This window comes from Calidris pugnax, unplaced genomic scaffold (genome assembly GCF_001431845.1).
Source record: "Calidris pugnax isolate Ruff unplaced genomic scaffold, ASM143184v1 scaffold398, whole genome shotgun sequence".
Classification (NCBI taxonomy): Eukaryota; Metazoa; Chordata; class Aves; order Charadriiformes; family Scolopacidae; genus Calidris; species Calidris pugnax.
The window spans coordinates 743,386-765,859 of NW_015091280.1; the positions used below are offsets into that span (position 1 = coordinate 743,386).

Here is a 22,474-nt window from a genome sequence, read left to right on the forward strand (position 1 = left end):
CCAGCAGCACTAAAAAGGGCCTAATGGTATTGGGTGTACAAAAAATACTTTCACTAACCAAGAAAAAAAAAAAAAAAAAAAAAATCAGTCATGGAAAAATATATTGGAGACTACTTTGCAGAACTCAATCTCTTAACTGTGCCTTACACCAAGTGAGCTTTCAAATACCTGAACAGTTGAATGTGATGAAACAAATTGCTAAGACATGCTTTTCGAGTTGCATTCCCTGCTCATTCTTAACAATGACCTGACATTATTGTTTTCACAAACAGTGATGCATTAAATTCTAATGACAAAGAGGAAAGACCTTACGAAATAGGGTGAAAGTTTCCTACTATATAACATTTGACAACTTTTTATGCAGATATTTAAAAAAAGAGAACCACTGCACTTATTTGGAAGTACAAAGTACACTTTATATTTTGACTGGGGTTACCAATTATATACCTTGTCCTCGTTATACTGCACAGCTTGAGCTCTAGCACCTGAGTGAAATCACTGAAGCCAAGTAGCTCTAAGCCCTTCACTTCAAGAGGTTAAAAGTGGATCCTTCAGAAGAATGAGAATGCTAATGCATGGGTTTAAAAAAATAGTTCATTTCTACAGAAGTCCCACCCTTCATAGGGGAAAGTTATGCTCCCTGTAATTTTTAGAACTGAAAAAAAAATACCCAAGCCTCAGATTTTGGCTCCCTTGCTAGTACTTTTTGAAAAGGAAAAAGATTTTTGCTAACAATGACTCCTCTATGATTACAGAATGTAAAGAGCTGTTGTTTACTTTGCAATACAGCAACACTTTTATCACTTTTATCCCCTGAGGGGATCACTTTTATCCCCTGCTTCCTCCTAACTACACCGATGTTGGACAATTACAAAACTAGATTCAGAATGGCCAGCACTTAAAAGCAATTATGGCTCTTTATCATCCCAATATTATGCGGAAGACTTACGATAACAAGAAGAAATAAAACCACACAGAACACAGGCATATACACACACATTCGGTATGCAAACAGGAGTGCATTTGAACTCAGAAGAGAATCAGCTTCTTGCTGATGGATGTATTTTTTTTTCCTCCCCCTTAAGAAAATGAAATGGAGATTTCACTACCACCAGCATCGTGTTAAGATGCTGCAAAATATTAATGGTGCAGCAGGTCTGATAAGTAACTAACATAGATGTTAAAAATTATTTCAATTACTTCATCAGAAAATAGCAAAGAATGTTTTTAATTATTTAACAGTGCTTTTTACGAACAAAAACATCCAGCTGCAAAATGTCTCTATTACATGCACAATCAACATGTGAAGTACACAAAAATAGCCAAATAGACTTCAGCTTTTGGTTTAGCAATAGCTTGATTAATACCTCCTAAAAATACATGCAACTTCATCATTATGCATTCTGACTACTTATTATTTCATTTTGTAACATTTTTTCTTTCTAATTAGCACCACGTTCTATTAGCATGCTCATATAATGTATTAAAATATGTACGTACCAAAATTTAAGTCCACGGGGACTGCTAAGTGCAATAATCAAAGGTGACTTTTGCCTGTAAAAGCCCTTTCCTGTGGTTATCTCAGTGCAGTCGGAAGGGATATTTCAGCACCATAAGAAACAGATTTGCAGTTAGGCTCAGTTTTTTCTTCAGTTAAAGTGCATTAAATCTTGTTGGCAAAATTGCCCAGATTGTAGAATTCGACATCACTATAAGTCAGTGTGTTACGTTACAGATCTTCTTAACATACGATTAAAATGGCATGGAAAGTTTGGCTTTTAAAAAAATGCAGTGGCAAGAGAAGACAGGTGCTTGCTTCTTTAAATCCACATTCAGAGAAGAGAGGGTACAGATAATGGGAGGGTATAAACAACACCCTGCTTTGAGGTCCAGCAGAGAAGAAACTGGATGATTTTTACCCACTTTACAACACAGAAGATCACAGCACCATCATATGCACTAACACAGAGATTTCTAAGGTGCCTCATTTGAATATGTTCCGTGGAGACAAAAAGAATGGAATATAAGGAATAGAAAACATCCTATCCAAATGGCTTCTTGCAGCAGGAAAGACGCTCGCTCTCTCATTGCCACTTAGAGAAGGTCTGAGGCAGTCTAGCTTGTGGCATCCTCGCTCGCTCTCTCTCTCTCTCCCCCGTGACTACAGGCAGGCTTGCTCTCCCCAGCTGCCTTAGTCTGTTGATGCTGCTGTTGATTAATCAGGGATTCTCAAACAAAGAGCAAGCCTACCTTCGGGTGCCAGCAGGACTGTGGGGCTCCTCTCCTGCTGCAATCCGGCTGCCCTGACCCCCCGCGCAGCCAGCATCCTAGCACCTCGGACAGCTCCCCCGCGCTAGGCCCATCGGCGGGGGCGGCAGCGGGGACGCGCCGGGAGCCGGAGCGCGGCGGCGGCTTCGGTCCTCGGCTCCGGGGGCTCGGGCGCTCGGCAGAGCCTCCTAGCTAGGCAACGGTATCCCTCTTATCTCCTCTGCACCCAACTCTGATTAGCAAGTCATCCAGTGGAAAAAAAAATAAAAAAAATTTAAAAAAAAATGCTGCATGAACGTTTAGCTACATAACATTTAGTCTATAGGTAGGAAAGAATATGAAACAACGCCCTTTCCCCCCCCCCGCTCCTTCTCCCTTCCCAAAAAAAAGAAATTGTTCTTCCACGGAGAATGTGTAAGTTAACCTTTAGCCCATGTTATGGCTCAAGGAAATGAGCAGCCACTTAAAAGGAACATCTAAGCCTCAGTTTGATACCTCATATTGATGTATCTTTTGCACTCACCCTCACTGAAAAGCAGTGCAAGGCACACAATTACTGCTGACGCAGATTAGGCTGCTGCTCGGGGAAGAGGGGAGGAGCTTCTTAACCTCATCAAAACAACCTCCCACCACCTGCTCCCATTGCACGAGAACAAAACTATGCTACTCGGACAGAATGAGCGTGACATTTACACTGTTTTACTTATATTGATATGAGATGCACACTGGAAAGAAGGATTCTGTTTTAAAAGCATTCAAGGTAAAACCACACAGTTTTATGCTCAGCCAAAATTTGTGAGTGTAATGGCTTGGAAGAAAACGTTTCCATTTTCCTGAACTGGATCTGTCTGTGTTATAGCTCCTCCTTGCAGAATATGTGCAGTTTTGCTTTCTCTCCCCAAAACACATAGCCTGGACACAAAGCAAAAACATTCACTCCCTGCGCAAAAGCCTGCAAAGGGGAGATGTCTGAATGCACAGAATGCGTTACCCCATTGCTAAATGCCATTGCATTCTTCCTCCTTTCGTACATTATGGGCATATTTTTCTCTTGCATAAATCTTTATTCTGATGTTACAATAGCAGTTGAATTTATTTCTAAAACTAATAACAAATTACAGTCATGGAATAAAGTCCTTTCAAAGTAAGGTGTGTTCACATAAAAAGCAGTGCTGGTACACAAGTAATACCTTTCCTACAGAGCACAGGAGAACTTCCTGCAGATTTACTACTCCCAATATCAATTTTACCTTGAATTCTCCTTCAGGAGCACTCAAGATAGCCACCTAGGCACACTGCAAAATGTAGTGACCTCCTACATACAACAGTAGCCAATACTAGTACTGGAACCGTAGCCTGATAAAAGCCTGCTCCTAAAGCTCACTCTGATATTCACTAGTAACTCACTGACCCCTCACAGTAACAGTGCACGCCCAGCACATCCCTTGCAACCCTGAGAAACAGGGCAGTGAAGCTTCTACACAGCATCTCCAAGAGACCATTTCAAAAGGGTGCTTTAAGAAGGGTTACAAAGACAGAAGAACAGGGTCTGAAGATATGGAGGAATTTTCTTTTTGTCAGGGAAAAAGATCTGGGAAGGATGTTCCTATGGTGTAGAAGAACCAGAGGCAGTCCTGGAAGGAGAATTCTTTCCCTAGCCCAGAGGCTAGCCCACAGCTGTGCTTCTGATTTTTTCTTCCTTGAAGTATACCTTAAGAAGAGCTGTTGCTGTGCAGTAATTAGGGAATTCTTTGATTTTCATCAACTGGAGATTTCTGTCACATAATAGCCTCTTATTTCCAATACTCCTCCAGAATTTCAGACCTTCCCTGTCTCTCTCTGCCCCAAGTTATGCACCAAAACAGAGAAATTGTCCAGTCGGGTTTCTTTCCATGTTACTTTAACAAAGATATCACTGTGAAGTCATTACAAGTTCATAAGCAATTTGAAGAACTACAAACTTTAATCCACAAGCATGAGACATTTGGCTGTCTTCACCACATGGTTCATCCCAGTCACCGAACTCACTCAAATACAATCATCTTGTTATGCAAGATGTATGTATGTTATTGCACCCTTTGGCAGATTCCACATCTTATCATTCTTGCACCACAGTTCCTGGGGACCACATCTCCATCAGCTGTGGAAGGAGACATCCTTTTTTCCTTCCAGTAGCACTGTGGAAAGGGCACTGGCAGAATATCATGACCTCTGCAAGGCTGGCAGCTCTATTCCTGGTTAAAGCGCAGAAAAGCCTCTCATCTGCCTCCACAGCCAGATAACATCAACACAGGAAAAAACACCTACAGGGTCAATCATGGGACCGTGTGGATGCCAAAAGAGCTGGATCAAAACTCAGGCAATATGCTTTGTGGTTTTTTTCTCACCAAGTTCCTTTCAGAACAGTGCTATGATCATCTTTAAAAATGTTTAATGACAGCCTTAATGAAGATGTGACTTGCTTTCACTGCTTCCTTATAGAAGAAGCCTAATCAGTACAAATATATACACCTCCACAAATTACTACCCGTGTTTTCATGTTTCAGAGGTCTATACCTGGCTTCCTGGTCTCCAGACAGCTAGGAGTGAAGAACTGTTCATTCCTCATAGTAGCTGCCAATCCCCTCTCCCTGTCTTCTTTCCTCCAGATCCTTCTTGGATGTTACAACCACACAGAATTTGGACAGATGTAGATTTGCACTTGCTTTGAATTTCTTAAAAACTTGTGCAAGGTTTCATTACAGAGCATGTAGATAAACCCATTTTATTTGTTTATTTACATCTATATACATGCTCACACACACTATATATAATATAAATATACATAATGACAGAGAGAGATGTCACTTGACCTGTGCTTGGCATTTGCACAGTGGAAAAAGAGAAGATGAACAACCTACTGTGAAAATGCACACTGGCAACTACCTAGTGTTATAATAGTTGTGGGATACCACAACCTCTGCCTGGTCATGCTGTAAGGAGGCTGGAAGCTTGCACCATATAATAGGGAGAAGGCAGACCTCTGCAGAAGGCTCCTTTGCCAACATGATGACGAGCTCTTTCAGGCTCAGAGACAAGTGGATTTGCAAGGCCCTAAGACTGCAGGCACCACCGGAGAGACAAAGACCTTTCAAGAGGGAGAGAATATTCATTTAAGATGCTAACTGGCCACTTAGTGACTAAGAAAGGCTGTCTGCCTATCTCTGAAGTAAGGGAAGCTGGAGGACAAATGTATCAGTGTTCAGTGCTATTGACTCAGTCTCTGCTTGGCTGGTGAAGAGAAGATGACTTTCCAGGAAAAAGAAATCCAGATTTCCAGATCTAAACCCAGTAACACCTGACTTGATGTAATTATTAAAAGGGACTTTTATGTAATTATTTACATGTATGAAGGTCAAAAAGGAAAGGTTTGTTCACTTTGAATGCACCACCCGCAAGGGCATTTGAAGCTTCTCCTTGGAAGGCAGTCGCATGACAGATTTTTCTATCTGACCTCCATGGCCATAGATGAAGAGTTCTGTGAATGAAGACTCAATAAGAACTTAAAAAAAAATTAAAATCAGAAATGGAACCAGCAATTAATTTAAACCTGGAAATTCCTGATACCTAACCAAGGGGAGTGTGGTATGAATCTATAACCCGTACCCAAACTCTACATCTCAGTGAATGGAAAGAGAGAGGCTACTGAACAAGGCCTGTCCATGCACCAAATGACACAAAGTTCCTATCAGTCAGATTTTGCCAAGACCAAAGGCTTGGCAGACTCATCACAGGGGAAGCTAAGGGTTGGCAGTTTACCCACACTTACAAATACAAGACCACTAAGATGCTGACTTTGGCCAATTAACATGTCTATTGGCTAAGGTTGGTTTGCTTCTTCCTTCTTTATCCCGCCTCCTTTGCTTCAATTACTTTTTCCTGTCTCTTGTGTGCTTAGCCATGATTCTTAGTTTCTATTGCTGCCAACCTGCAGTTGCTCTAGCCACCTTATGCCCGTTGCAGTATGGATTCCTTGCCTGATCTCTGGCTGCATCTTTTGTTCTAGGTCTTGCTACTATCCTTGACCTTTCCAGCAGTTCCATTTGGCTCTTCTTAACCCCAGAACATGGTACCTGGTTCTAATCAGTCACAACAGTTATGACCAAGCTAAGTATCTCAATTTCATGATAAAATATTCTCATGAGTGAGGGAAGTGAAATTTTCAATTACAACCTTACTTATGTTGCATCCTAAGTCCTGGTTTTAGCCATCACCATGATGTGCCTTTAGCACTGAATTGTGCATGTGTGAAACAAAGATACTTACATTTTTATTTTTATATTTAAACCCTTCAATAAATGTTAAAATGTCAGTGGGTTAATTCAAAGAAAATGTATAGAAAAACTACATCCAAACCCAAGCATAGTTCTCACTATAACTTTGACCTTAAGCAGCTTTCTCAGATTAGGTTTGTTCATGCTTTTAGTATCCACCTATGACCACACTAAGCAACGTGAAAAACTCAGGATCTATTTGCAATTAATTTTTGAAGTTATATGCTGAAATACTAAACTGAGCCTTTAAGGCCACTCTTCCCAAATTATTTCATTCCATGCCCCAGATAACCTTTAACACTCATGTCTTTTCCCCTCAAGCATTCTTAAAGCCCTGGAAGTTCTGCAGTTTCTCTTTCTCCCAGCGACGTTTAGCTCCTTTTGCGTCTACCTCCCTCCTTACACATACAGCACTGTCACAACAAGTAAAACTACTCACACAGTAAGAGTAAAGGAAGCTCTCATTGTTCTATCTGGTATATATTTCAGCTATTTCACACCCCTCTGTGGCACCCTTTCACTTCCCTGGAATACAGTGGCTCTATCCCCCCCAGGAACCAACTATCAACAACTGCCACACACATTTCTTTTCAGAGTACTAAGGAGGTTTCTTCTAAAGGTACAACGGTAGAGGGGTCCCCACTCATGTAAAAAGCCAATTAAAGTTAAATGCTTAACTGCCATCTGTGCCTTTAAGAAAAATCTCTTAATTTTCCCCAGTGATCAAATTTTTTCACATGGGACCAATTTTGCTGTTATTGCTTAGGCAAAATTCCCATTGAAGTCCACAGGGAACTTTGCCTGAATACAAAATGTGGAGCAAAACCCTGCTCTTATTTGCATAGACCACAAATCACAAAGATCATGTCCTGATGCAAGTGATTTATCCTACATGACAGCTGGTGCAACTGGGCTATTTTTAAGCATGATTTGTTGTAAAATATTTCATGATACTTACCATTCAAAAAAAGAGTCAATTGATTCTTTTTTCTTAAACTGGATTAGATTGAAAGATTCTGGCTGCTTTCCAAACCCATTAATTACTAAATGGTACATTTTCAACAGAAATGTTAAGCTATAAGTAGTTCTTCTGGAGCCAGTTAGCTCCTAGCTAAAATCAATTAAAGCTGGTAAAGATACATTTCTATGGTCAGGTCCCAAATACAGACATATGTATTTATAGCATAGTGGATGCTGGCAAAATCCTCCAACATAGCTGCAGTTGTAGTTGCAAAATTGTGCTTTTACTGTTTAACTCATACAGGGGGTTGTAGGTGGGCTTATTATTCCAGGATAAACCCAGCTGGGTCAGTATGGTTGCACTCACACTGTGCTCTATTTCTGCTATAGCAGTCTTGATCTTCTAGCCCCAAAGAGGCACTCTTCATCCTATGGAGTATAAAGGCAAGGCGATTTAAGCTTGCTTGTCACCTCCCCATGCTGCTGCTCATTCCCATTATGTGTGGCCTTGCAGGGAACTGGGTCATGGAAATGATCCAGAACAGAAATAATTTTTGGTGGGAATGAGGAAGAATCCAAAAAAAAAACCAAAACAAAACAAAGAGGAGGGTGTTCTTTTCAATCAAATTGCTTCCTTGCGCTACACAATGCAGGGGGCACTTCACAGCGTGAGAACGGTACCCCTGCCAAAGTGGTCGGTGACTTTTAAAGTGAAAAGTCCTTATGCTACAGACACAACTAGTGCGCTTAAGCTTCTATCTGAATGACTGCAGTGCCCAGGCAGAACACATGCCAAGACTGCTGCACTAAGACTTGGCCTCCTGAAGCCTACAGAAGCAAAGAAAATCCTGCAGGCAGTCGGGGAGCTGACAGGCAGTCCTCCCTGCCCTAGAAACTCTAGAACAACGACTACGACAAGCACTTTAAGGCAGGCAGAGAAGGGTATGTACACAATATACAAATGTGACCATGTACATAAGTTGCAAGAGTGATTTACGAGAGCACTTGACAGTCTCTGGGCATTTCAAACTTGTGTAAGCCAGGACTGCAGCTAAAAACACAGAATCAAGAATGCAGCTCTGTTTTCTTCCCACCCCCAGCTATTCCTCTGGCCTTCTGCTGGCACAAATGCTGCTTGGCCGTGTGGCAAAGCAGATTGGGAAACCGATCAAGCTGAGAACTAGCCTGGGATTTTGGCACCACATGGATGTTATGACTTGTGAGAGGACCACCCTGCCTATGCGATCAGTGGGCAGCAGAGAGCCAGCACGGGCCAGCAGATGGAAGGCAGGCCAGTTGGGTCTCATTCAGGAGCAGCCAACTTCTTGCTTTCATCCGCGCTACTCAGAGACTCAGCTGTGAATAAGGAGCTCCAGTGAGCCCCACGGCATCTCTGAACTCTGAAAAGAAAAAAAAAGTGCCTGGAAGCCCACAGACCACAAGATCTGCAAAAGCAACCTACAGCGAAGTCTAGAGCAAGAGATCTGGGAATAGGAGTTGAGAAACTTTCCAGAAACTTGAAGTCTCCTATCTGCACTCATTAATATAATCTGTAATTTTTTTCCAGCACTACAAGTAAGTCAGTCCCACAGACAGGGGAAAGTCAGAGTTGCCCACTTTCACCAAAAAAAGCATCTGGGCCACTAAATAAAGGTCTGATAAATACTGAAAGATGGGAAGGATTCAGAGAAGTACAGTTTCTAATTTAAGACTAACAAATTGACAAATTCCTCTATTAAATAAGGTAGTTGTGTTATGTACATTAAGATGGCATTTAAGAGTAAATTGTTGATGTTGGCTAAATTCTAAGGCATTAACTTTATAAAGAAACAAAAAGATGCTATTTGTTCAGTAAAATATACTTAAGCTTTATAAACAGCACCAGTATATGATGTGTTTTTCAAATGTGTTTGTTTTCAGTACTTAATAAAAATCCACATGAAATATTTGTTTTTACACACTCCAGGATGGGACAAGAGGGCAAGTGAAGTTTGGATGAAAAAGCCGTTAGACTCCTAGAAAGAGCATGCACAGCTCAGTGAACACTGGGGGAAAAGTGGAGGAGCAATAGGGAAGCAAAAAAAAAAAGCAACAAAATACAAAATTTAAGAATGTGGGGAAGGCGACCTCAAGCCTGAGAGGAGATGGCTAAAGCAGAATAGAAGAAACTGAGGGCATGGATGAGTGTTTGTTTCTTTGTTTGCTTCTCTTCGTGAGACAAAGATTGTCTCATTAACTCTAGAATTGAAGAAACTGAGACCTTTGGTAGAAGAAGAAGGTAGAAGTGGCGAGGGAGGCTTCCTACCTCATGCTGTTCACATCATCCAAACCAGCAAGTCACACTCAGAGACACAGTAACTATGTAAGGTACTGGGAAGGCTCTAAGCTTCCTTATGGTCCATAACCAGCCAGCATTAGGAGATCATCAGCTCCTGAAGCCCAATCCAAGTGTGGAGAGCTGCATGCAGAAGATGGAGACTGGCTGTCACACAGTCAGAAGTCACTGCCAGCAGCTTGCCCTGGCAGTGTGTGGCCAAGCTCCTTCAGCCCTCATTAGCTGCTCCTGGTAAACCCTGCACAATGATCCAAGGTTAAAAAGCGTGAGGGGAAAACCTTATTGACAGAGCAGGCTGGTGACAAGGCAAGAGGTAACCTGGTAGGTAGTCGTGGTTGGCATCAACTGATGAGTTCCTCATGGACCAACTTAACTCCTATAAGGGCAACAGGGAACAGAAGCCAAATTTGTTCCCATCAATTTAGGGAGATACGCCTTATTTTTGGTGTTTGGGTGTCTAGATTTAGTCTGTGTAAGCACTTCCCTCACCACCACCTCAGGCTGAGCAAAAGGAAAGAGCAGTAGCTTCTTTCTTACATTAAGAAAATTCTTATCTCCAATAGAAAAGACCTGAAGTTTGCAACAACATGTAACTTATGGCAAACACTTTGGCCAGTATAAACAATTTTTCCCATGCTTGGATATAAAGCATTTTTTTAAAAAAATACAATTCTTCTAATTACTATGGAAACAATTTCCTGCAGGCATTCCCTAAATAAGCTGCTAGGGAAAAAAAAAAAAAAAAAAAACACAAAAATAAATCAGCTTTCTCCACAGCTACAGCTGGCTAATCATCATACGTCAGTTAACATATTTCTGGTTTTCCCTCCTGCTTCTTTTCTTGGAGAAAATATTGTGATCCTTTATATTCTCTCAGTATAATAGCCATTCCTATCAACGGATGAGCTCAAATTGCCACCACTCAGGAAGAAAGGAATGCAAATGAGGAATACCAATTAACCCCTTTACAATTAAAAATATCTCTATCTATTATAGCACCCATTAGTGATACTCTAGTTAATGGTCTGTCAACATTTCTATTAGACCTTTTCCCCCTGCTCCCACACAGAACTAAATCCTAGCTAATCACCTTGAATATACCTCTATGGATTTATACAATACATGTACACAGCTCAAATGAGGCAAAATACAGATTTCTCTGTTATCTTGAGCCATTACAATCTCCGAAGTACCTGTTTTCTAATGTATCCTTTTAAATACTCTGTACTCCAAATACACTGAATAATTTTGCAGGGTAATTTTTTTTTCAGTATTATAAATAGTTCATGTACAAAACCCCAAGTAATTGCAAAGACCTGTCCTAAATATACACTGTGAAAATTGTGGAGTGAAACTCAGTTCACAGCAGATTTCTTTTGCCCAATATACTTCATGTTATTACCACCATTTTTTTTTATTTTTTTTTTTTTTTACACTAAATGTGAGACAGTGGGATACATTTGGTGCCATGTACTGTAATACCTAGAAATGACAGGGTGAATTAAGGACAAAGCTTCAGCCTTAATAGCTTAAGATCCCCTGGCATCCTTATGGTCAAACCACAGTCTCCAAACTACTGTAATGTATTTTTTTTGTGTGTCAAATTCATTACAAATGTATCACATTCATATATATTGCATTTGCTAGTCCCTTCTATTCTCAAAATACACTCGAGCGTTTTATAGTATGCTCATCATCAACCATCCTCAGTTATAAGTGCTGGCATACTAAAGAGAATAAGAACTCTGTAATGAATACCCAGATGGAAAGGGAGAGGTAAACAACATGAATCCTAAGCTATAGTTTAACCCTTACTTTCACCACAAGATTTCTCAGTAAATTTGGTATTGTTTGGTATCTGTACAGACCTTGGCACCATTTTGAGCACTGAGCTTGCACACAGCAGTTCAGCTATGCCAGGTTTTCCTGGCTTGTTTATAATCCTCAGATAGAGGATCCGTAGCTCTGATGAAAACTAATTAAATACATCTTGTACACAGACTACCCTCAGAAAAAAACCTGCACTCCGCTCACTAGAATTAAGCGTTTAATACAGTGTGACTGGCTTTTGTTTGGAATTACTGTTTGCAAACAGATCAACTGAAAATGGCTGACATTTTATATGCTACAGCTGATAAAATACTGCTTGGAAAAAACTGTTTTTCAAACTCAGTCTATGGGCATACAAACCAATGCCACCACAGACATAAACATTAGAAATACTGTTTTCCAGCAGCCCTGCAAAGTAGTCCTTAGTTTTAGAGACTGGATGAATTAGCTGTTCCTTGAATTCATGATGTTACTCTAGTTCATGATGTCAGAAACAGACAAAACCGCTTTTAAGATCAGGCCTTTTGTACATTAGTAATACCAAATTTGCTCAACCCATATTTAAGAATTTCATTATTTGTGGTGTATCTTCAACATTAAAACATTTTTCTTAATCATCTAAACTACACCGAGTACTCGCTAAACTGATCTCATCCAGAAAATAAGCAACAGTGCAAGGAAAGATACCAGTTCATATCTTTCAATGTTAAACACCTGTGAAACTGAAGATTCTCAATTTCCTGGAAAAGGGCTTGGCACCACTGAAGTCCAACCACAGAATTATGTCTTTCTGTTAGACAATCACCTGTCTGTAGAACAGCCCTGAAACGCCAACTAGCTTTTTGCACAGCCATACCATTAGGAAAAAATATTTTTTTTGTAAATACTCAGCATTTCACATAATATCAATAGTGGTGTGTCTAGCATCAGTTCAGGGTGAACATGAGAAATAAATGGGAACAACCTTGTCTATCTTTGAGTTTACAAATTAAAGACTAGTTACTCTTATTTTCTGGAAATATTTCAAAGCAAAAATGTACCAAATAACTAAGACATAGGCTAAGGAAGGAGGAGGAGTGAGGAAAAAAAAAAAGGAAAAAAGATGTTTCTATTGGATCCATCATGTATAGAGCCAAGAGTAAACTCTGAATGATATTCAGACCTTCCCCCCTCCCCCCATCAGTGGCATTTTATTGGTTGTGAGTGTGGGATGAATAAACCACAGGTGTCATTCAGAATAAAAATTTGATGTAACTGCTGTTACCTATCCAGGTATGAAGAAACTGCAACATGACCATATGTGCGACAACAGGTCAAAGGACAAGTGAATGTTAAGGGGGCACCAAATAGAATCAGATCAATGAGAGACTCCATATAGGAAACTTGTTAAGTAGGAAACAGCCCTACCTCACTCTGTCTTTCTAACCTTAAAAAAAAAAAAGAGAGGAGACACCAACATTTCCAGGAGTGTGCTAACAGGCAAGAGGCGAAATACAGAGTTTATATTACTGCACATGTGACTCAGTTTTCCCACCTTTCTTGATACACAACTTGTAAAAGAAGAGATTAAGCTTCTGCCCTGGAAGGGAAGAGGGCTGGGAAAGCAAAATTTGGCATTTTTGTTGACTTGAGACAGAACAGATAACCCCATAGCAAAACAGATCCTGACACCTTAACACAGCAATGAGACATTTCAAAGGCTAAATATTAACCTTAAATAATTAATCCTTTCTATAACCCTTCAGAAAGAGGACCAAAAGGAAGAATATAAAGTAGACTTGTGATTCGCCTGAACTGATTTCTGGTTTCCAAGACCCAAAATAGAAACTTTTTTGAAAGCCAGACAGCCACCCTGATGAAAGAAATTACAAATCAGCACATTTCCCCAAAATGTTTTGGCTTCTGTGAATCACCATTTTCCAACTGAAAAAGCATTTAATTAAAAATGCAATCAGATCCAACTTAAGTGAGGCACAGGAAGCCAGGAAAATATCTTGAGCAGGGTAGAACCACATCTGAGAGACAGCTTTCTCTTAAAATAAAGATGGTGACTGTGGGAAGAAACTACAGGCATTTCTGAACATTTTATTCTCAGGTGCCATTAACCTTTTTGAACTACTAAGAGATCAAAACCAATGACTAAAGCAGCACAGCCCAAAATTAGACAGTAATATTTAGCCCTTTTATTATCTAAATTTAATGTTCGAAATCCTTTCAAAACAGATGGCATTGCATGCCTGGACCTACAGATCTACATAGATCAATTCTGATTCAACACTCAGAATGGCTTTTCTCAACAGAAATTTCATCCTAACTTACACATTTTGCAGGAATGTAATAACAATGCTTTTTCCTCCATTATCAAGAGAATCTTGTGTTAGTATTATTTCAAGGCTTTCTAGTGACCAAAGAAAAGGTTCCATTGCGCAAGTATCCTATATTCCAGTTACTGAAACTGTAACACACAGTCAAAATAAAAAAGCCTTCCTGGGCACAGAAAGTTCAAAAGTCATTCATTGCCCTTCCTTAAACTATGCAAACAAGGTGACAATGGGCACTGAATTTGTTATTTTCATTTGTCTTCATAAAGGTGAAAAATGTTTACAGCAGAACTCATCTTTTTCATAACCTCTTTGAACAATATAATTCTTCCCTATTCTCGGATTATTCACCATTTGCCTCTCCCTTTAAGGGAGATAATCTCCTTTAGAGTTATCAGAAAAAGAGGTGACTTGGAGAAATAGAACTTGGTCCAGAGTTTATTGAATTCAAGGTACCGTTGCTGAGACAGCTTTGCTGAGAACTGTATTAGACAGCCTTATCTAGCTATGTGAGAGGGACAGAATTGCAAGCAGTTTTCCTTTACATCTTCATAGGACAGTACTGTTAGCAGTCACAACCACGGATCAGTGGAAAATGATCTATGGCAACTAACACCACTAGCTGTGTTATCCATCCAAACAGGTAGATCTCTCCAGGAAATCAATACTACATGCTCTTCTAGGATGATGAAGTTGCCGCTACAAACCCATTTCCTGAGGAATTAAGGCTATTTCCATAAGGTCTGCCACAGTCCCTCTAGAGTGGGCCTCTAGATGTATCAAGTTTTTTCTGCTTGAATAATTACATTGTAGGTCTCCAACATACCACAGATGAAGCCTGCTTTTCCTACTGCTGCATAGAGAATAAAAGTGAAGGTATTGTTTAAAGGCTCCATAGCACACAAGTTGATTATACACACAAGAAAGAAATACATAATGAAAAACAACTGCAGATTTATTTAATTATCTATGTGTCTTTTCAGCTTTCAAAACCTTAGTTAACAGCCACTGCAAGTCCTTTGACAGGTTGCAGTTGTGCCTATTGCTGAAGAGTTGCTCAAAGATGTTCTGACAAAGCATTCTTAAAATGAGAAAATACCAGCTTGTTAAGCTGAAAAGCTTTTGAGGCAATATGAAACTGCAGGAGAGACCTGCCAGGTTAGTGGCAAGCAATAAGGAAACTCAGATCCTTGAAATACCAGTTTTAGGGTCCACAACAAATTATCAGGCACACCATCACGCAATTTAATGAACTCTTTTGGGCTCCCGTCTCTTCTATAACAAAGATCACCAGAAATCTTCTGGGCTACTATACAGACATGCACACTAAATATGGCACTTGGGTCAAACTAAATCCTGATTATCTCCTCAATCACACAGCATGCTGTAAAGAATAAAGACACAAAGCTAATCCCGTGCCATGCTTAACATGCATTATAACTTCAGATTTTTTGCCTTCCAGAACATTTTGCTGAATATCTCTGCATCACCCCAAATGTCCATAGCGTTGAGAAGTCAGATCTAATGCCTCCACATTTCTCTCACTGCTTCTCTGCCTACTCTGACCTAGGCAGGTTTGACACTTCAGCACACCATGCTATTTAATAGGATTTTTATTTCTGCTTTCCAGATTGTTAAAAACAAGGCTAAGTAAGTAGCACAAAATGAGTAACACCACATATTTGTGTACAGGAGCACCCCCAAAATAGTAGCTAGGATCTTTATCATCAAGACAAAACAGAGAGAATTTTGTGAACCTTTGTAAGTTGTCAAACACCACAGGACTCAAATTTCTCACAGTAGTGAGACTGATCAGCAAATCTCACTGAAAGCAAAGGAGAGACATCCCTATAAACTTGTGTAAACAAGAACAGAAACAGGTCCACAGAGTTTTATCACTCCAACATGTTTTTCTCACATAGAGAAATAATACAAGGGCAAAAAAGCTGGATGGGAAGTCTCCAGCCCCCTATGATCTCATGCTCATTGTTCTCTGAGCTTTGCTTTTCTATTTATCACAAATGTACATTATCCATGAACACAGAATTGTCCCAGGCCAGTATCTGGAAAGAAATAAAAGGAATCAGCTTATGATGGTGTGTCAGCTATACTCACACACTGCTCAAAATGGACATATCCAAGAAAAATACATGAGAGCCCCCCTTTCTCCTTTCTTTATCCCCCCACTTCTCTAAGTTAAAGTGCACTGGCAATCTCAGATAGATACTTCTTAATCTTTAGCAAAAGAAACCTTGAAGTTTCTCATTTCCATAATTTAAACAAATCTCAGGACTGTTCTTCAGTGGGATTTTTTTTTTCCTTAATCATTCCTGTGACTCATAAATAGGATATGAAACAGTAAAAGGTGACGTGAACTCTCTGCCAGAATAGGCACTCCAGAATTAAAGTGGCATTACTGCTTCTTATCTTCTGCTTCTCATTATTCATCTGTTTCATGCCTCTTCATTGCCAAGATAGTTTAACATTTCTGATGCTTCATATTTCACTGAGGTTTAATTGCAAATAGCATCAAGGGAGAAGAAAAAAAGGCAATAAAGACAGACATGGGCTAAGGGATTTTTCTTTACACAGTAAATGTTGTTGCTGTACAATTTAAAACAAATTAACCGGGAGGGTGACACAAAGGATTCAAAATAGACAACTGTTTCCTGATCTCTAGCTGATGAAGGTCAGTGCAACAAAGGTTAACATAACCAGTGCAGATTATGAGTCCAGCATCCAATTTCTACAGTTAAAAAGTTATCATTCCTAAGAAGGGACACATGCTTTGAAATAGACTGACTTTCACATTAAATAAGATAGAGTCACTGAATGCATTTCCATCTGCTGAAGTGGAAGGGTTTTACAAATACAAATGAGAATATAAGAGGATTCCCCCCAAATGGTCTCATCAAATGGAGAAATACAGAAAAAAAACCCTGCATCTACATTAAACCTGAGCAGTGGGAATTAACTGAGAGTTACATGATGGATTCATGCAGAAATACTAACAGCCAACTCAAGAAAGCCCCTTTTATTCTATTGCTGGTCAGTATGATGTACTCAAGTACTGATACGAGCTACTTAAAAAGCAATACATGTGATGATGCACGGACAGTTGTGTGATGGGGAGTTACTACCATAGTCTGCCCCATAAGCACAGTAAGCAGTCTAATGTGACTGGCCCAAATCAACTTGCATGGATCTTGATTGCGTTGACTCACCTGAATCCCTGCTATGGATTTTTCACTAAGCTTGCTTCCCTCTGAACACTAATGCATGATTTGAATATCCATTATAACACCTTAAACCCACTTGTAGGAATACAGGCATCTGCAATTATCTCACAGGCATCCTAACAGTGATGTGACACATGTCCCCGTTCACTGCAGCAGGAAGCAAAGTGTTTTCTAGCAGGCATCCTAACAGTGATGTGACATGTCCCCATTCACTGCAGCAGGAAGCAAAGTGTTTTCTATCATGCACAAAATCCTGGGAGTCCCATCTTAAAAGTTTTGTTTCTGGCAAGTCTAACCACCTTGCCCAGCCCTCAAGGAGACCCACTCATTGCCTTAACGGCATGTTCCACAAGGAGTAGAAGTGCATAGAACCTCTTGAGGTTCTCCTTCATCTGTACAACAAAGAAAAACCTAAGGAACAGTGAGATATTCCTAACAACCACCAATTTCCTAGAGATTTCTCATTCATGTTGCAGAACAAGTTGCAGATGCTGGAGGAAAGAAAGACTCCCACTAGGAAAGTGAAGGAGTTTCTCTGTTGGACTTAGATTTTGGTCAGGTTTTTTGTGACAGACTAGGTAGAAAGAACTCCTCCTCTAGCAGATCACTCAGGGAAACTGTTAAATCAAAAGGGATAGAGTAAAGGATGAGGCTGCTAGCACAGACGCTGTGCTACACCTCATGCAGAGTACAAGCACTCACGATGGAGGGTAGTATGATCACTGCTAACATTAGGACTACAATGATCCCTACAGAAATTAATCTACTCTGAGCTTGTCTCAGATCAGACAGTTGCTTTTACTGGGTTCAAGAAAGGTCCTTCAAAGCTGTTACTTGCCATCCCAGAAACAAGAATTTAGCTATGGGACAAAATTATCCCAAATCACTGCCTTCACCCAAGGGGCTTCAGCTTGGGTTGAATCATACACAAGCAGGAGTTGTTTATTATTGTGTTGCTCAGAGATGACCTAATTAATTATCTATGGAACTTCAAGTACATGAAGTACAGCTTCCCTAACCTGTGGTAACATGTCTAACAGCAGTTTTTAGGTTATGTTCTGTTGTCTCTGCAGCAGACTCCAGCCTTTCTTTTTGTTTTTATGTATTTCAGGACTTGTACATGGCTTCTGCAGCTGGAGGTTTTGAGTAACCAGAATAGACCAAAACATCTAGTACCTGAATTAAGTCATAGTTACTAAACATGACCAATATTTGAACACTCTTAAAATATTTTGTGTCTGTTAATCTATAATTTTGCTATTCACTAATATTTCAAACTTGACTTAGGTTTTCTGTAGGTCAGATGTCTGACCTTGTGCTAGATGTCAGCTACTAACTTAGACTCTGAACTTCCCATTTATTTACTGGACAAGTAGCATTCATGTCTACAGGGCACTTCTGGAAATCTCTGCTGGTTACTGCTGCTGGGTGAGACAACTGGCAACTGATTAAAAAGTAGTTTCAAAATTCAACGATTTTTAATAATCCTTTATCTATTTGAAGCATAAATGTAAAGCTGCTAGATGGGCTCCTCCTTCTTTCCTAATATTCTCGGAGCTGTGAATCATCCCTGTAGTGAAGAACAAGAATTAGATCTTGCATGTCTTCACACAGATTTAGCAATTTTACAATAAACCTTAATCCGTTTTTCACTCTCCCAATCTTCCTTCAGACCCAAAGCAGCATCTAGCATTGCTGTAATATATAACTGCTCTAAAAATATATCATTGTAGGCAGCAACTCTGACAGCAAAGACCTGATAGAAAGCCACCAGTCCAGCCCCCGCCACATCTCATTTCTGATCATGTCTTCCTTGCTCTCTACATCATCAGGAGCAAGGTATATGGAGCTGCACCCACTCACAGCCTTCCTTAGATACACTGTGACTCGCCAAAATGGTATTTACATTCTCTCACATGCCACAAAAGTTCATAATACTCTCGAGCAGATGGGCTAAAAGATGAGGGCGGTAAGAAAGTCTGAAAGAGACTGTGCAGAGGGACACGCAACTGTAACCCACGCCAGTTTTAATTTTCACCATAGAATTTTCTTTCCGTGTTTTGAATCTGAAGTGTCAACAGTTTAGAACTTTAAACTTATTTACTAGTCTCAAGACAGGAAGGAGTGATGAGCTTCTGACAGTAGCAAAGTGACTCTGCAAGCAAGTCCAGGCTAGGACTACACAAAAACACAGCTCACAACTTCATCTCCAAACTCTGATAGAGATAGGAAGAAATAAACAGGTCTGACTAGAACAAACTAATCTTTTCAGCTTTCTCACCCAATTCAGAGAAACATACACCACACACAATTCTATCAAGGGCCTTTTAAACCAAGACAGTGCAAAGGGAATGGCAGGTTTTCTTTAGGCACCATTCACAACACTGAATATCTGATGGACACATTTTCTGAAACTGCATTTTGAGTGGCAGTAATTGATGCTACCCTGTCTTCAATCACTGCCTTCAAATGTGCATCCTGACTATTAAAACAAGAATGTACAGGAAATATTAAAAGGAAGTTTTTCCACCAAAGCAGGAGGTTGGCAATACAGTAATAATACAACAGTTATCAGATTAAAAATGCTGGATACCTGCAGGGAATTTTGTAGATTGCTCCAGGAGCTGGCTGGGCTTCTATAGAACAACTGAGTTTTCATATGTCTCCACTGTGCTTTTCAGTTGTCGCTGGTGTCTGCTTATCTACACACATGCTTTCCTGAACTGTTGCTCATTTTGCACAACATGGTTCCAGGCAACAAGGACACAAGTTGAATGAATTTCAGTGTGAGCAAAACTACATGCAACAGCAGCATTATCAGGAAACACTGCAACACATTCAAAAAGCTTAGAACAATATCCCTGTCCACATTCAGAGCTTTAAAAATATCTGCCAGACTGAGGTACCAATACAGAAACAAACTCTTTTCTTCTCCTGTCCAAAATAACCTCCACTACTTCAGGGTATGATCTCTAGCCAAAACCTGACCTTGTATCTTTGATTTGGGGCTAAAACCAGTAAGTACAAAAACTTCCTTAACCACATTTTTGCTCAAATTTGGTCTCTTAAACCATATGTAAAACAAGTTTAAAGTTACCAATGCAAAAGCAATAGAAAAGAGCGTCTGGCTCATAAACAAAGGACGGCAGCTAAGTGTATTTAAGGCACATATGTATGGCTGAATATTTTATTTTCATTTCAGACGCCAATATTCAGCCATCTGGCTTTCCTTGAGGCATTTCTTTTGTGGCTTTTTTATTTTATTTTATTTTTTAATAGACACTCTTCAATAGCAAGGCATTAAAAATATAGAAGAAAAGAAAACCAAGTTCTTTAGTGTGAATCACTGCAGGCTACCAACCACCACTCCATTGTTAAACATACATGAAACATAACATCAAGAAAGTTTCTATTTTCTAAAACAGTTCTTTATTACCTAAAATATTCACTCCCTCTTTATCCTAGTAAATGTTAGTCTTAATGGCCATATGGCTGGACATTTATAATTAACAGCTTTTATCTAAATAAATACAGTGCTTTGAATTTTTAATAGGTTTCTCCATTAAGAACCCTCAATGAAAGGTGAAAAAAAGCTCTTGCTACAATAAGAGCAGAGGGATATAAGCTTCATGAAGTGCCTGCAGGCAGGAATCAGTAGATTCTACATGATATTGACCATTCACACCGAACAAGCACTGCATACCTGCACTGAAACTTCAGCATAAAGCAAATAAAATGCCAGATGAATGCAAAGGAGTTCCAGGCGATGAACATACCACAGATCTACTGCTTGTACATTGCAGAGGATCTGCTAGTTTGAATTAGCCTTGGAGACACCTGCACCCAAACACTAGTCTACAGCACAGCACCAAGAAAACTCAGTTTTGATGTGACTTTGCAATGTAACCATGCTGATTAAATGTGCTTTCTATTTTTGATATAATAAGCATGAAAGTCAGAGAACTGCAGTCATTCCTCCAGCCTTCCCACACTGGCACAGTGTTGTGACCATTTCCAGCGGGGCACTGCACATTAGCACTGCCTCATTGTGGCAAGGACTCGGTTTTCACTATGCGTACTGCCACAGCATTCGTGCTGTACTAACAATCAAATTCTTGTTAGATTTCCACATCCACTCATTATTTCCTTTCCTTGTTTATATAAATTACCATGGCTTGTTATTTGTCAGGATTCATATCTGTGAATTTAATGGAACTGCACTTCTCAAATCACCCACACTGTCAACAGCTCTAATTTGTTTATGTCAAATCAGTCTTTTTTTTCCCCATTTACCCTTCTGTTTCATACCACTTATATTAGCTTGTCAGCTGGGATTTTATTTATTTGCTTTGGAAGGTTTGGTTCTGTGAAACCCTGATGGCAGAAGAACTGCACAACTCAAGGGACAAGTAATAAGATATAAATGCTTTCAACGCCAAGCTGTTACTTCCAATTTGGTCATGGTCAAGAGCAACAGAAGTTCTGGCCAGTTCTTGCATTTGCTAGAAAAACAGATATGAGGTGGGTTTGCTGTTTGGTTGTGGTTTGGTTTTTTTGTTAGGTTCTTGTGGTGTTTTTTTAAATCAGCACATTGATCTTTCTTACAGTTTTACTACCCACCACCCTAGAAATTGCTTAAAAACCCTAAGCTTGTAAGTGGAAATTTAAGCACCTAGAGATTTTATGAACTCTTCCAAACACCAACATTGTAAGAACCTAGAAGGCTTGCTAGACACCCAGTCTCCCAGAGCCATCTAAGCAATAGGACTCTACCTTTTCTCTCAAAAAATTAGCAAGTAAGAAGACAAAGAAAATAGAAATATTCTTTCAGTATTTCCATATAGAACCTCACAAAGGGGTTACTACTAGGATATCAAAGCATGTATGACATTTAATATGTACTGAGAAGAAATGAAAATCGTTGCTCACACATGTGCATAGTATTTGCTTTCCAGTGTCATCCAAGGTGTGATATTGTACGCAGTGTCTTCACCATGCTTGGCACTGCAGAAACCCAAAGCAAAGATACGGTCACAGCTGTCACTGAGCATTTCGGAACGACTGAAATAAGCTGTAGCATAGCAAAGCAAAACTCACTCCATGACAAAACTAAACAAATACTTTAAAGGATCTACTTTTCTCCAAATTGAACACGAGTTTCAGCACACATTTAAGGCTTTAATGATTTAGAAGGGATTGGGAGGCAAA

General features: G+C 39.8%; 1 protein-coding gene across 4 annotated transcripts in view; it reads right to left on the reverse strand.

Annotated features, from left to right (window-relative positions):
* The window catches only part of NYAP2 (neuronal tyrosine-phosphorylated phosphoinositide-3-kinase adaptor 2), a 144,401-nt gene extending 141,795 nt beyond the window's left edge, over positions 1 to 2,606 (reverse strand). For 3 of the 4 annotated variants that reach the window (XR_001414014.1, XM_014960674.1, XM_014960672.1), the window contains exon 1: positions 1,501 to 2,606. The gene's annotated coding sequence lies outside the window, so the exon portion shown is untranslated. The remainder of the gene's footprint in view (positions 1 to 1,500) is intronic. The other variant, XM_014960673.1, reaches the window with a different exon arrangement.
* Positions 2,607 to 22,474: the final 19,868 nt, after the last annotated feature.